Here is a 14387-nt window from a genome sequence, read left to right on the forward strand (position 1 = left end):
GATTCAAAAGGTCAGCTGTTAGGAGTTGTGGTTAATGTCCAAATGCTCTTTTACTCCATGTGCTGCATTTGGCACTCGCAGTTAGACACAACGAGCTTTAGCTGTGTTGGATTTCAGACTGTGTGAATGGCAATTTCTGCAGTGGGGATCAAACTACCCATTAGAAACTGGATAGAAATAAGAAAGTCAGTCTGCAGAATGATGCATCCCTTCTTTTATAATTAATGAATTGTACTATGTCACGTAATTAAGTAGGTTGGTGGATAAGAAACTAATGAGCTGCTCTTCATGAGATGTGCAGATGGGTTAACTTGCAATAGGTTATTGCATTGGAAGTGACAGATTGGAAATAATCTGAGAGTGTTTGATGAAATGTACCTGTACTGAAGTGAGCTAGGGAGCAAAATATAAGCTGCTGTTAAGCTTCCTTTTCAAAACACTGAAATATTTTTAATGAAACACTCAGGAACTGTGTTTTGTTAAGGTAGCGTGGCAAATAAGTTCTTATATTATTTATTCCAATTATGGTGCCAGAGATACTTGAATCTTGCTTCCAGGAAAGGGAAGAATATTGTAAAGCTGTGTCTCAAGCACCATTGCTAAATTTAAGCAGCTAAATAACTTACAGGTCTTTGTTTAAGACAAAAATTTGAAGCAAATGAATGGCCTTCTATGCCTATTGCATTTTTCTACTGAGACAGGACTTTGATATGCACTAGAGGGTATTGTGAGTGAAATTATCATGGACAGAAAGAACTGCACTGTATACTTCTGCTTCATAAGAAGCAGAAAGGTGTATATTGATATAATGTAGTGGTTTGACAGTGACTTAACTAAATTTGAGTGGATGTGCTTGATCACTTACTACATAGAGGGCAGGGTTAAAAACACATATAGATGAGGCCCTCCTATTGACTCTAGTGAGACTAAGTGGACCTCCTTGCTTTCTAAACTCTCTGGACCGTGGAGGTAAGCAGCCTAGGTGCAGCTGGACCCACCCCTAGTCTCAACATTGTTAACAGTTTATGCTAAGAGATCATATGTACACAATCATTCCAAGATATAATCTCAGCAAAGCTAACAAAGCTTACAGTCAACCAAAGATGTGATCTTAGCAAAGCTATGCTAGTCACTTACTGAGGATCTGTACAGGATCAGCACGGTGCCTTAATACTGAGGCACAAGGGATTTCTGCACAGGTGTGACCTCAAGCAGTATCTTTGCTTGAGGGGAGATCATATCACAGCCCACTGCCACTCTTGGGCTGCCTGCTATTTATGGGATAAGATGATAATTGTCAAATTTTGTTTTTAGGCACGTGCTCAGTTGGCTCTCCGCTGTTGGACCAGGTGGCTGCTGTCAGTTGTTGCAGCCCTCCGGTCTGAGACACATTTGTGGTTTTTTATCTGCCTTAGAGTGTGTTATCAGTACTGTTCTGTTGGTCTGCCTGTGCAAGGCCAGGCCCAAGGTGGAAGTTAGGTGTATAAAAGGAGGGTGGGGAACACAGCATTACAGCAATTGAACATAATCGTGGTCATTAAATGTTTTTATTGACTAAATAAAGGAAAAAGCGAAGGGGAAGCATGAACAGTCATTCCCTCCTGTGGTGTTCCTTCTGTGCACCTCCTTGCAGAAAGCTTTCAGCAAATGTTAATCTAAGCAGGTCTTCATCAGCTGCATATGTTCTCCTCTTTCTTCCTCCACCTCTTTGGGAAACTGAAATCAAACTGCCTTGTGCTGCAGTAATGAGTTGAGTGATCAACTTGCAGAGTCAGTGATGACCTGGGAGCTTGGTTAGAGGTTTCCCCTTTACCCCGGTACAGTCCTGTGGCTTTTTCCTAGATACTTCCTTTCTGTTTGAGATGAATGGCAAGTGAATATGAAAGTAAAAGTGTCTATCAACTTAGAGCAAATCTATTTTTTATTCCCAATATTTCAGGAAGGTGCAGGGCAGGTTTCCTTCAGCTACATTCCTGTGTCAGCTGCTATGTGTCTGTGATGGTCTCATGCTTTAACAGGATGGTGTCGATGGTATCTTATCACGTTCACTTTTCTAATTCTTAGACAACAGAATGATATGCAATGTCAGGTACGGTAGTAGAAGTGCCCTTACAAATTCTGTGTATTTTAAATGTTTTTGTTTATTTTAATTCTGTCTTTTTTGGAGTGCTGAAAGGTTAGTAAGGACTTGTAGTTTGTCTCAGATTAGTCCAGTTGTGTAAGCTTGCTGTATTCAGCAACTTTACTGAGATGAATATCTGTTCGAGATCATTGTAAGGTGAATACTTCTGTTTAAATAAAACATACATAAAGAAATATATTTCAGAAGATGCTTCTTGTGTTTAGTATCTCAGCCTAGGAATTGAACCAGTATCTTCTGCAAAGTCCTCCTTGCCAATAAATGTTTGTGAAAGCCTACCCCACTATAAATAGGAAGGAAGGCTGAAGATGCAGTCTTAGAAGATGCCAGTTTCAGTGAGGAGGGTGGTAGAACTCTGTGGGGCACCACAGGGGTATGCTTTTTATAGATGAGTTCTTGGCTGTGATGATGCAGGCGGAATACCAAATTAATTAATTTAATTTGCTGTTCTCTGGCACAGGTTTTTCTGTGCATCATCTTCATGATATGTGATAGTTTCCTTACAAGTTGCAGTTTCTTGGGATCAGATAATACTGCTACATGACCTTAGATATCTTTTTTAACTCTCCTTAAAAGAAAAGTCTCTTACAGTTGTGTGGAAGATTAAATAGAAAGTGACCCAAATGTTGCTTTGAAAATAAACAAAACCTCAGTTTTTCTTTTGCTTAATTCCTTATTTTTGGGTGACCTTTTTAAAGGGTGACCTGGTTCATTTTTTCCCCTCACTTTTTTGGTAATAATGTCCAGAAGATAATTCTGGGGCTGTTTTTGAAGCCAGTCCTTGGCTACAATAGTCAGCGTTAATACGGTATGTAATGTTTCCCTTTCAGTTCAGTTGAGAGTATAAAATAGCATTTAAACTCACTGGGGTAGAAGTGGCTATAAAATGGAGCGTCTAGTTGACAACAGGTTAAAATCTGTAGATACAGAATCTAATGAATTTGAGAAAACTGTCTGCAAATGAAGAAATGACATAGTAAGTTTAAGCCTTGATGCGCTCCATGGTATCTTCTTGCCCAAACAGATTATGGAAACGAAGTAGTAGCAATCAGCCTTAGTTTTTTTTTGTTTCTAAAGAACTCTTTCCTCAAGGAATTAAATGAAAGATCTGTTAGATAAGCTCAAATTTAAAGGTACCACAAATAGGGCATTCTTGTCAGCTATTATATTGAATTCCATTCTTGTTATCGAAATGAAAACTGGTGTTAGAATAAGCCCTCCAAATACTAATTCAAATTGAATAAGAGTCACCTTTGCTGCTAGACTAATTAGAATGTATAGTTGATATTTGCAAAAACTTCTAGGGACTCGTGAGGTTATAAAAGTAGGAAGTCATGGGTGAGGATGTTCTGTAATCTCTGTGCAGACACAGAGCAGCAGAGATGCTAGGACAGGTACTGAGCACAGTGGTGCTGACTGGTTGCACATGCTACAAAACAAGACACCTGTCTCTACAGACTGCAGAGTGCTGTGTGTTGTGTAGGTTTTTGCTATAAAAAAATTCGGGTCTTGTGACTGTGTGAAGTGGATGAAAGCATAAGTTATGAGTTAAATAAGTTGTATTCCCAGGGCTCTTCCCTAAGAATGCAGAGTTATGCTCAGAGGGGAAAAAGAGTTTTGTGTCTGTATTTCTCATAACCCAGCTTCACTTCTCCTGTCTAGCCATACTGAGAACTGGAAGAAAGTTAGCATTTGGAAAGTTGGGGTTGAATAGAGCACAGGGCCTGGGCAAGCAAAGGAAACACCTTGACTACAAGGTATTTTATGGTATAAATTAGGACAGATTTACCCAGCTTCCCTCCCCAAAGACAGAAGTTACTCCGCTGATTTCCAGTATTGAATAATAACAAGGAACTTGAAAAACTATCATGTTTATATTGGCTCAATGTGAGAAAACTCTGAGCAGAAAAGGAAGCTGATGAGGCAGAGCCTCATGGTGCCTAAAACTCCTCAGAGAAGCAGAGGAGAGTGGCAGTGTAGGTACCTACAGTTGTGCTGTCTTTTCTTGTGGAACTAAGATGACACACTTTGTAAGAGTCCTTTGTGGGGAAGATGGCAGAGACTTGAATCCGTGTGTTGCACTCACAGTGCTGTGCATTTCTAGCTTTACCTCAGTTACAGTTCTCCACTGCTGATGAGCGTGTTCTGTAGGCTGCAGGCTAACTTGGAGCTGTGTTTCAATCAGCTGGATTTACTCGGTCCTGGGATTTTTGCTCCCCCTTTATCTGCTTTGCATTTCTTTCCTGCGGGCTCAGTGGTTTACTTCAGTAGAAGTTTTGCTAATCCGATAGCTTATGAACTTTATCACAAGGCCATTGATGGACGAACAGAAGCTGAGTACACTGGGTAAGTTAAAAATTTACTGTTGTAAACATTTTCTGCTTTAGAGAACTTGAAATTAATATGGATAAATATGATCATTTACTGATAATTACTGCCTAAGATACATAATTGGCAGAACAATAATCTGAAAATAGATACCGTTACCAAGGGCAATAATACTGTTAAATAGAGAGATTAATAGAATTGTGTCAAAACTGTTTTAATTTAGTTGTCCATTAGGAAATATCAGTATGATATCCTTCTTTTGCCTTCCCTAGCAATGATGTGACACTTTGTAGTTCCTGTATAGAAGCAGAGAAAAAACAGTTTAAGAATAGTAGGGTAGAAACATAGCAAAACATAGCATTCAGCAAAGGGTGAATGCATTTCTGCACTCTTAATTATTAAAAAAAGTATAAATCACCCATGCACCTTAGTTCTAGGTGTAATTAAATCTCTGAATGAGAGAACTCTGTGTTAAGAATGCAATCTGACTGATCTGATCAGCATTACCCAGTTGGGACATAGAGAACAACACATCTCAGGTGGCAATCTGCAGTCTTTCTGAAGACATTCCTTTCAATTTCTGCTTTTCAGTGTGCACAAAGTGCTTCTCATTTTCAGTTAAATTTCTCTTTATTTAGCTGTTTTGAAAGATAAGCCATAAACATTTATAAATTGTAATTATAGAGACATTTCATTGCTGTATAAATAAAAGCTTTTGAGCACAGCCACAAGAATTCTCTATGGAGTCAGTTTATTGTGTGCATTAACTATAAAATTAATTTTCTGCTGAGCAATTGTAACTGGCTCAAAAGTGCAACCCTCACAGACTTAGCAAAGCTTCAAAGATTGTGAGGAACCCAGTGATGAGTTTTAGCAAAAATGGAACTCTAATTTTGTTTATTACTGCTCTAGTCACAGTGCTAATCCCACATCAGTGCTCCCCAAGTGCTGCACAGCGGAATGGTAGAGAGCAGAAATGGCACATCTTAAAGAAAGTGGTATGAATGAGAAGAGTTGTCATTTATACAAGCAAGGGAAGAAACTTTATGAATATACCCAAACAAATCAAAAGCTTTATGCATTACGGTTGTCAAGTGTTGATCCTTTGCAGCAATAAAATTGCTTCAGCTAAGTTCTTTGTGACACCAGGCCAAGTATTGTAAGAATATCAGTAATCCCATCTAGGAAAAAGCTGACTCACCTGACTGGCAATGAGGGGCTGTGGCTGTAGAACACACCTTGTCGGGAAGTAGGCTTCGTTCAGGAGCCATTCTCCCATGGGAGGCTTGCCCTTGAATGAGCCCAGGGTGGGATGGACCCTGAATCAGATGGGAGCACAGGTGGACTGCCTGCACCTGCACTGCCTGGGCCAGCAGCCCTGTCACCAGGTGCTCCATCATCAGTTCAGGCCATGACATAACAACTCCGCTACACCGAGACAGGGCTGTGCTGTTTGAAGAGTTAGCCTGCAGTGACTGCTGACATTTCACACAGGAAAGATTTAGGAAAACCTAAAAAGTGATGCATGTCTGTCTCAGCTGAGTTTTCTGTGCTCTGATTTGGCAGATAGGTGTGTGTGCATACATGATACCATTTAATTACAGCTCAGAGTAAATGGTGAATATGTGCACACACATAAACACACGTGTGCTGTCCTCAGTATCATTTAATTATCTCCCAGAGCAAACAGTCTTTCTGCTTTCTGTATCCTGGGGCACAAAAGGAATGTTTTCTTCTTTTTTTTTTGTTTCAGGGGCATAAGGCTAAGTGTTTCTCTGAAAGGTGTCTGCTCATATCTGTCCCCTGAGTAGAACACAGAAACGTGGTAGAAATGACTGCAAAAATTAGAGCTGCCTTATGACTTCTCAACAGTGCAGTATCTTATATTGTAGGAGATTGTTTTGTGTGTTTTTCTTGCATCTTGCTGAAGTACCAAATATATACATAAGTAGTGTAATCGTTACAAATTAGATATGACCCAGATGCTTTTATCTCTAAATAGAGGAAACATACTGCATCTTTATTCTTTGGAGGTGGAATAATACATCCATGTATGTATACCCAAATGTACGTTTTTCTTATTTAAGTTCTTAAATATACATTTACAGCATTTTAACAGTAAAAATAAGAATCATCTAGCTCTTATGAACTGAAATTAGCAGATTTGGCTGCACGAAATAATTAAATTTGTTTTTTACCTAATGGTGTGGGTTTTTGTTGTTTAGACTTATTCATATATTCAATTCAGTTCTAAAAGAATTGATACAAATGAAGCTGATATCAAGTGGTATAAAGGCTGAATTTCACACCAATTTTAAAAGAGGCTTATGGCAGGCCTATCTGTTTTCTAATTCCTATGGCATTGTTTTTTTAAATTTATTTTAATTGCTGTTTAGCTTGAGCTTAGTTGAACAATGTGTCTACAATTGGTTGCACAAAATGAGACTTGAACATATTTGCTAAAATATTCTACCAGAGTGGTGACTGACCTCAGACCTGAATGTTTTGCTATCTTTGATATCAGCTCCCCAGGAGGCAGAGAAAAACAAGCTGATAGCTCAACGGCTTACTAACAGGCTGTCATTATTTTATTTGTATCTATCTATCTGCTCACAGTCAGGCTGCTGATTCAGCTTCAGCTGAATGCTGTTTGGACTACTCAAGTGAGTTAAGAGACCGCAGTCAGTTTACCAGTAGATAGATGTTTAGAGCAGAAAACTAAAAATAAAATGTAAACGTGATCGCTAATTGGCGTCCTGTCGGTTGGCTCGGCAAGGCACTGCTGACACAATAATAATATTTATGCAGTGCTTGGGTACCGCTGTACTAAAAATGAACCCTAACTGGGCTGCTTCTGCATCCTTGGAAGCGGCTCTCTGTCTGTGTGACAGCTGCTCTCTGCGCTGTGCCTCTCCTGTAAGTAAGTGGGAGACTTCAGGCTGCGTCCAGAACCTTTTATCCTCACTGAAATATTGGTTATTTTCAGCATTCTGAACTAAGTACAAAGGTACCAATTGTTAAGGAAGGGAGGAGACTGCCAGAGAAGACCTCAGAAGTTATGCAAAGCGAACTTATTGCTGTTGTGCTTATTTTTACATTTCTTTTTGAACTGTTTCCTTGGCCCTTGCTTTTTCTCTAGGCCTTGGTAAGAGCTGAGTGAAAGGCTTCTGTTGATAGCATCTGAAAGGGGGAAGCAATTACCCAGATTTCCCAGATTACCCAGATTTGCCTTCTTATCTCACCTCTCTCAGTTTAAAAATGGAACTTATCTTGGAGAAGGTGAACACACCCGACTGGGACAGACATCTCCCTATGCCCCCCAGTGTAGGTGCCAGCTGGTGGCACGTGTTAATCACACGTTGGCAGCGGTGCTGGAGGAGTTGGGCTGTGTTGCCCAGCTCTGAGGAGCACACTTGCATTCCATGCTGAACTCAAATCGCTGTGAATTATTTCTGAGCTAACGCTGGTAAATTTTGTTTTCTTTCATTTTCCTAGTGGCTGAACTAAATATTTTGCAAGAAACAAAACCAGAATCGAGCTGAAACAATAATTACTGAGTTGTTGGCAAAACAATGCATAAGGCTTTGCTTTTCGGACTAAAATATTTGCCAGCTCAATTAAAACTAAATGTTTCCCAGATTTCATAATTCACCTAATTTAAAGGAAATGAAACCATTATAAAAATATTTTAACATGAAATGGTAAATCGACCAAAGAGAAATATTTCACTTTGATTTCAAAATGAGATATTTTATATTCTGGAATGTTTGTTCTGACTTTTTTTTTTCCAGTTCAGCCTCTTGGTCAAATACAACTTCAAATAATAATTAGTTTTTGTCCTGACCTCTTTCCTGCGCTGCCGCTCCCCCTCGCTATGCCCAAGACTCGCTCAATTTTTCCTGCAGCTCGCTGTGGATGTGTTATTACCGATCCCACTGACTTCTGCAAAATGTTCCTCTGCTGACTGAATGTCATTTGGAGCAATGACATGAGGTTTTCAGCCGTCTGCAGTTTGACTGACTGCTCAAGAAAATCAGGCCATGTACTTCAGCCTGACTGCACGATAAGAAATGTGGACGGCCCCCTCGCTGACTGCTCAAAGGTGGAGGATCTGACTTCTCTGTACTCTTTTGTTCATATTCTAATTCTCGAGATGGATTAAAAATCTGAAGCATGTATTATTTTTAGGCTCACCAAGAAACGCACGCATACATAATTCAGAGTGGAACCCTGCTCTATGTCAGTAGCTTTTATCTAACGTAAATGCAGTTATTTCTTTATTCAGGGCATGTCCCCCTATCTGATTGTTACAGTAGCTCTATGTGCTACATACAATGTGTGTGGTAAAAGCAATATATGTGCTTTTGTCCGATAAGTAATGTAAAAGCTTTTTTTTTTTTTTAGTTTGTTTCACTGTGAAAAATTGTGCAGTCACAGACTTAGATCAAAATTGCTGAACTTCATGAAAAAAAAACCAAAAAACTTAATGAAGAACTGCTGAAATTAAGTTTCAAGGCAGGATTTGAGAGTGCTAAAGGATGAGAAAAGGTGCAATGTGGAGCAGCTGGTGATGGGCCAGGCACATCAGCAGCTGTGTTGCTCAGTGGCATGTCATGTCATTTGCTGTGAAGACTTATGTGTGTCTGCTAATCATCCTAGTTTTAAATGCAAAGTCTCTCCACTTTGATCTCCTAGTGCTCCTGCCTAGTGGAGCTGTGAGGCAGGCTTTTCATGGGCCAAATACAAGCTGTCAAAAAATCCAGAGAAAATGTCTGCCTACAAATTATTTGTGTATTCATGTGGGCATACTGCTGGCTCAGCCTTGGTGTTTCTCTCTGTTCTCCATTCAAGTCCTCTGCCAAGCAGTGAGCTCGCTGTGGCACTTTGCCTCTCTCTTCTGGAGAAGAATCACCAGTGTAAATCACTGAAATGGCACTGCTGACTGCCACGGTCTGCTCCCATGGCTGGAACTGTAACAGGGATTCGTCTTTGGGTCTGCTCAAGGTCTCCAAATATGAAAGAAAGGAGGAAGAGTTGAATGACACCAAGAAAGTTCTGCTGTGAATTCCCAACGCTGCATAAAGTCCACTGACTGTTGTAAATGATCAACGTTGTCTATGGTGTTTGTTTATTTTTTAATCTGGTTACCCAATTAGCATTTCCTGTGCATCACTGGGAGGCAAAGCCCCTGCTGGTATGTTTTACCAGTGTTGAAAAGGAAAAGGACTTTTTTCTCCGTTGGATATTTTGCAAGTTCAGGCTCTCACCAGAATAAAAGCAAGGCATAATAGACTTACCTGGAAAACTGAATTACAATTTTCTCCTGCTTTTTTTTTTTTCTTTCCCACATACCACAAAGCCTAATGAGGAAGAACGAATGCCATCTCTCTCTGTCAGTAACCCACAGAAGTTTTGATAAAATGCCTGTATAATTACCTCTGTGATGGGAGGTAATGACAAACCCAGAGCACGGAGCAGCTGTGTTGCCATGAAGAGGATTCTGTAATTTTTCACAGATCTGTGGTCAAACAGTGAAAAGGGTCATTGTCATAACCAGGGTCATTCCTGACCCAGCTGGGCGCTGGGTAGTGCCTGCAGAAACCACACAGTCGTATTAGCTCTAGTAAATGCTAATACACTTCTTTTATAAGCATTTGAAATAACTCTCTGATGTGCCAAATGTTTAGAAATAAGCCATCTTCGAAACAGAGCACTTATGGGACAGGTGTAAAGACTTGAATTTTCCAGTAGAGCTATAACCAGCATCCTTTACTTATTCTTCAGAGGTTTAAAAAGATGTAAATATATTTCCCCTTATTTCTCTGCTGACTGAAAAGAATCCAGACTTTCGCTGCCAATAACGGAGTGCGGGGAACTGGATCTGAGGCAAACAAAAATGTTTTGGTGAAATAGGATTAGTTTTTAAATCTCAAAAAATCTTGTGGAGTCATGCAAAACAGAAAAGAGAGGTTTAGCCTGCATAGAAACGGAATCACATGAGTGCAATATCATTCGGACTTTCACTCATGTGACGTTTGGTTGTTGTTGGAGACAAATCTTTAAGAAGTGCAGTAGTTTTTGTAGACAAGGAGCTCAGTTTCCCTGGCTCTCTGCAGAACATGAAACAGCTATTGCAAAGGGAGTGAAGTGGGAATATGGCAAATGCTCTTCTAATATAGCTGTATGTCACACAGGTTGTTGTAAGAGAGTGACAGGGCATGGGCAGAATTGTGAAGACCTCCTGTGCTGAAGATGCAGTTAAAAAAGGGAGGTCCTGGGGCTGCTGGCTGGAGAGAATGATACGTTTGTTTGCGTGTAGGAACTGCACAGTCCTTTCCTTCACTTTCTTGTGGAGCTCTTTTGAATAACTGCTCATACCCACGGTGTGCATAGAGCCTTAATGGCCATCAGCAGCTGCAGAGCGCTTTGTGTTTATGACGCTCAGCACAGAAAGCACGACGTGTGCACTGTGCTTCCTGCAGCTTGGTTCCTCTCGATTACTTGGTTCTCAGAGTCACTGCTGTTTGCGTTTGGGCTGCAGCAGTGTTTTGCATTTGTAGGTTGCTTGTTAGCATCTTTAAAAACCTGGGGGTAGTCTAGAATGAAGTTTACTGCTTCAGCTTTTTGAAATGTGACAGAAAATAAAATGTTCTGTTTCCTGGGGGAGTGCTGCATCTCCAAATTCCTCGACACAGGGACAGAGAGTGTGAGTCCTGTTGGAATTAGAATAGAAAGTAGTAGAAGTCTGGTGAATTCAAGGCAGCAAATCCCCCACTAGAATACCCCTGTAGGAGGAAATACTCCCAGCACTGCCTCACTGCCTCTTTGCTTTGCTTTGTGGCAGTTCTTGAAGGCACTCGTGTCACATACGGGCTCAGAGAGTGGGGGAAGGATGGGGTCAGTGCTCCAGGGGTCAGAGCAAGCATTTCATTCCCTTGGTGCTTCATTGCACGTGAACTTTTCCAGCATAACCTGGCCACCTACTGCAGGGGTTGTGGTGTAGGGGTTGTGTGCTGTGACGCATCCACCTTTTAGCACCATTTTAAGAAGATACTTTTACACGAATTGATCGCAGTACTTAGGTCTTCAGCATGTGGCATTTATAAGGCCTGCAGTGCACGTTCATCTGTTTGGTTTCTTACTACTGCAATTTGGGGACAGCTGAGCTCTGCTAGCTGTATTTTGCTCTTCTTAAGGTGCTAGCTCTAAGTGGAAGCATTCTGATCAAAACATGTCTTAGATTCATCAGACACAGGAGAAATATGGAACTAGAGGGAGAAAAAGCAACATTTGAAACTCATTTTAAATTTCCACATGGAAACTGTCATTAAGGAGAGGCCGTTTATAGATTACTGTGCTTGTCTTTTGCAATTAAAATTTGGTTTCTTAGAACTAATGGATTTGAAACCATTCTTCCAGACAACCCTTCTGAACCCAAGAAAAATGTAAACCTTCTCTAAGTACACTGTCATGTAAACCAAAGTAATGTAATGGCCCCAAGAAGAAAAATGGTAATACCAGCGCCATGTTTGCAAACACTTCTGAGGACACTTGCACAAGAGCATGTCCTCTCTCTGAGATGAGTCATAGTGATTCCTGTGCTTTGCCTGTTAGGTTGGATTTGGCTTTGCAGTCCACTGCCAATCTCACAGAAGTGCGCAGTAATAAAACTCCTCTTGTGCCTATTCCTCCATGATGCAATGTTCTTTCGAACGACCCAGGATTCAGTGTGGGTACTTTTTACCCACATAAACTAACGTGAAAGGAACATTGCTCGGATAGAAATGTGATTTTTTCGTACTGCACTGTACCACATTGTGGGCAATACTGGTGGCAGATGGATGGTTGGACTAGATGAGCCTAGAGGTCTTTTGCAACCTTTATGATTCTCTGATTCTTACAGTTTTCAAGTTATAATTTCTGCTGTCTATTGCCTTATCTTTACCTTTAATACAAAGGTAACAAAACCTGGCCCATAGTGGACAGTAAGGAATGTCTTCTGAAACATTCTCTCAGTGGGATTCTTACCTGAGGCAATTGGTGGTTAATGGTCTTCTCAAATCCAGGCTTGCTTTACGGGTAGTTTTGAATGCAGCCCACTTAACATTACCTGATAACTTCTGTTATGCAATTTCTTTTTTGTCAAATCTGCTTTTTAAGAGAGAGATTTTTGTTTTTTCAATAGAAATAGAACACAAATACAAAACAGAATACGAGGTAGATGTGGTTAAAAGGAAGGCATGTTTTGTCTATGGCTAATAATTCTTACAGAAAAATAAGTAAACTTCAAGGAGATCAATGTTGCATTGTTAAATTGATGTTTTATTTAAAAGAAGCGTTGACATCCACTGTAAATCACTTGGTGACTCTGCCATCAACATTTTTTCTTTGACTGACTTCTAAAGGAGGGAAAGGTTTATTTGCATTGATCCCGTAGAATGGACCTCAGGTTGTGTGCCATCAGCTTTGTGTTTAGTAACATTTACTTCGGTGGATTCCATGTGATTGATAGGAAATATTTTCATATTCTACTTATCTGTTTAATTCTTTCTAGTAAGAACACATGGGGCTGTGATATCTTTTCAGAGTGGCAGCCAGAGCTCCAGTTAAAATGCCAATTTTATTTTTGTTTATTTTAGCTTTTCTTAGTGATGAAGTAACCTCAGATTTCAAGCACAAGTTGTCCAATACCTATTGCTTGTAATGGAAAATGCTAAGAAAAGGAGTGGTAATGAAGACAGAAGATCATTTTTTTTTTCTGAGTTGCACAGCAAATTGAAATTAAACATGGCCAACAATATGAGCAGAGGGGAAGAAATCTTCAGCAGCACAGGGCTCTGAGAGCCCAAAGAAGCCAGGTGCTGAAGCAGAATGTAGCCCTTGCCTGCTGAAGATTTGGATATGTTTTCCTACAGCTGTTTCAGTCAAGAAACTAGCTCAGGGAGGTGTTGAGACCTACCTGGGTAATAACTGGTAAGAACATAGAAAAATATTTTGTTTTATACAGGTGGTTTTTTGGCTATCAGTTACCAGCAACATAAGAACACTGACATAGCCTGGGCCAGGATGTGTATTTCATGGCACCGTGCTCAGTTCACTAACAAATGAATTGTTCATAGCTGGCTTCTGAGACAAATAAGTGCCATGAAAAATGAAATCAGTCCAAAATTATTCAAATTAAAATGATACAAAGAAGGAGTGGAATTTTTTTTTTCTTTCACTGAGTGATCCAGAACAGATGATAAAACTTACTTTTGTTGGAGATTTAAATTAATTACAGCTGACTTGAATTTGGTCAGAATTTCGCCCAGACTACACTTTTCTTTTCCTCTTTGTTCCTTGTTTTTCCATTTTTCAGTGTTTTTTGGTCGAGTCCTGGTATTAAAAATATAATGGCAGTCAGTGAGGACCCAACCTGGTGGGTTATAGACCACAGATTTGGAACTACTGGAGTTGTGTATTCAGTTTACCAGAATATTATTTACAATAAAAAACAAACTAGAATTTGTAGATCATAGTAAGTGTTTGAAAAGATCTGACAAAATGTCAAGAAGTTTGAATATTCTGGTATAAAATCATGGAGAATATGGAAGAAAGTTGTATTGAGGATGCTACTGTCTATTTTGCAAGGAGTGGAATGAACAGTAGTGAGGTGGTAGGGGGGTGGAATTGCTGCATGTCCTGATGCTTAGCTCTTTGATGTTGCTTTGCTGTAGTCATCACAGCTGTCGTGAGATCCTGACAAACTGAATATGAGTGCTTTCACTGAGTAGTCTGCAAGTACACTTGGAGGAAGGAGGCGTTCATCAGATTGTTGCTGCTCCCTATCATACGATTACTTTGGTTTAAAGAGCCTTGAGTGATTCAAGCCACAGGGCTGTTGTGAAGACTTGTTTTCAGCTGGCAATGCTGTGAGGGC

Source organism: Tympanuchus pallidicinctus, unplaced genomic scaffold, assembly GCF_026119805.1.
Source record: "Tympanuchus pallidicinctus isolate F22 unplaced genomic scaffold, pur_lepc_1.0 scaffold17, whole genome shotgun sequence".
Classification (NCBI taxonomy): Eukaryota; Metazoa; Chordata; class Aves; order Galliformes; family Phasianidae; genus Tympanuchus; species Tympanuchus pallidicinctus.